At 29.9% G+C, this 2398-nt stretch overlaps 1 non-coding gene across 1 annotated transcript; it reads right to left on the reverse strand.

Moving 5' to 3' along the window:
• Positions 1 to 1076: 1076 nt before the first annotated feature.
• TRNAA-UGC (transfer RNA alanine (anticodon UGC)) lies at positions 1077 to 1149 on the reverse strand. The gene has a single exon. It is a non-coding gene; the product is annotated as a tRNA-Ala (tRNA).
• Between the last annotated feature and the right edge of the window lie 1249 nt (positions 1150 to 2398).

Here is a 2398-nt window from a genome sequence, read left to right on the forward strand (position 1 = left end):
TTTGATATTTTTTTTTTTGTTTTGAACATTAGCCATTTTGAGCTTTTATAGTTGTAATAACTTTGAATTGCGAACATTTGCATTGGATGGAACTTTGCGATTTTAATTTTCCCGCGTTTTGGGAACATGTGTTTATAAATGAGGAATTACCAATATTATCGCATTTTATTTCATTTTATTTAATTGTTTATGTTATTTTCAAAGTAATATTCCTTGGGGATGTTACAATTTTGAAGTCTCAAAACTGAAATATGTAATTCGAGACTATACATAGTATTGTTGATTGCATGAATAAGATAAGAAAACTGAGTCAGAATTATTCACACAGATAAAGTTGTTGTCAACAAGTAAAGCATGCTACATAATTGTAGCTTAACCAATTGAGTAGAAAAGAAGGAAGATCATAGTAATGCGTACCTTACAAGAGTCTCACCATTGCTTAAATAGAAAACACTCTTAGTGCCTTAATATGGGTGTGTACCAAACAACCCATATTTATAATATTTATATACATTGAAATAAATGTCCCAACAAGCGAAGGATTCGAGTATAAGATTCATGTAGTTAATTAATTGCCACAAAAAAAGGAAAAGAAAATATTCAATAGATATAAGATATTATAAAATAAATACATAATCCATTTAAAATAACAAAATGATCAATAATATGCATTATTATTCATAAGCTTAAAAATACTAGAAATACATGTCAAGAAAAGGATTATAATTATCTCATTATAAGTTTTAGTACCCACACAAAACCTCTCACTAATGTGACCGTAGGAGAGTCTTAGCAAGTGGATTTTTCTCTCGTGGTGATTCAGAATTCGATCACACATTAGAGTTCAAGTCAGTCCACCCTCGAAAACTGCTTGGCCAAACTCTTCTCAATGTTAGTTCTATGTTAATCTTCCTTTTTAAAATGTTGTAGAAATATGAATATTATTTATTATTCAAAATGCCATTTAGTGTGAAAGAAAAAACAAAATTAGGAAAACTACATTCAGGGAGATGTTTGTCAAACCAAAAAAAAAGTACATTTGGCGACATGTTGGTCAAGCTAAAATCAAAATAAAATGGAGATGCAGGGGATCGAACCCTGTGCCTCTCGCATGCAAAGCAAGCGCTCTACCATTTAAGCTACATCCCCTTTTGAAAGCATCACTAAGATCTCTAATTATTGGTGTTGCCATTTTGATTTATTTGAAACTATTGTTAATAAGAAATTAAGGTTGAATATGTTCAACACTCGTAAAGGATTATTTGTATATGGCAATTCTTTTTTATATCATACGTATATATAATTAAATTCAAAAGATTTAATTGTTTTTTTCAAATTAATATACAATCCACTAGAAAAATATCGTTTATCTTTAAAATTTAGTAATTTAAAAGAATAATATCTTTGTTATATACAAGGAATGTCTTATCCATAGAAATTACATTAAAATGCATTGCTAAGGATAATTAGCGTGCCTTGTTTTTGTTGTTTATTAATTAGTAATTTAGAAGTCTCAAAAATGAAATATGTAATGTGAGACTATACATAGTATTGCTGATTGCATGAATTAGATAAGAAAAGTGAGTCAGAATTATTCACACAGATAAAGTTGTTGTCAACAAGTAAAGCATGCTACATAAGTGTAGCTTAACCAATTGAGTAGAAAAGAAGAAAGATCATAGTAATATGTACCTTACGAGAGTCTCACCATTGCTTTGATAGAACACACTCTGAGTGCTTTAATATGGGTGTGTACCAAACAACCCATATTAATAATATTTGTATACATTGAAATAAATGGCCCAACAAGCGAAGGATTCGAGTATAAGATCCATGTAGTTAATTAACTTCCACGAAAAAAGGAACAAAAAATATTCAATAGATATAAGATATTGTATAATAAAAACATAATCCATTTAAAATAACAAAATGATGAATAATATGTATTATTATTCACAGGCCTAAGAATACATGAAATACATGTCACAAAAAGGATTATAATTATCTCATAATAACTTTTAGTACCCACACCAAACCTCTCACTAAGGTGATCGCAGGAAAGTCTTGGCAGGTGGAGTTTCCTCTCGTGGTGATTCAGAATTCGATCACACATTAGAGTTCAAGTCAGTCCACCCTCGGAGACTGCTTGGCCAACTTTTCTCAATATTAGTTCTATGTTAATCTTCTTTTTTAAAATGTCCTAGAATCATGAATATTATTTATTATTCAAAATGCCATTTAGTGTGAAAGAAAAAACAAAATTAGGAAAACTACATTCAACGAGATGTTTGTCAAAACAAAAAATAAAAAGTACATTTGGTGACATGTTGGTCAAGCCCAAATCAAAATAAAATTGAGATGCAGGGGATCGAACCATGTACCTCTCACATGCAAAGCA

This window comes from Vigna unguiculata, chromosome 3, assembly GCF_037176805.1.
Source record: "Vigna unguiculata cultivar grain cowpea cultivar isolate G323 ecotype 2 chromosome 3, ASM3717680v1, whole genome shotgun sequence".
Classification (NCBI taxonomy): domain Eukaryota; kingdom Viridiplantae; phylum Streptophyta; class Magnoliopsida; order Fabales; family Fabaceae; genus Vigna; species Vigna unguiculata.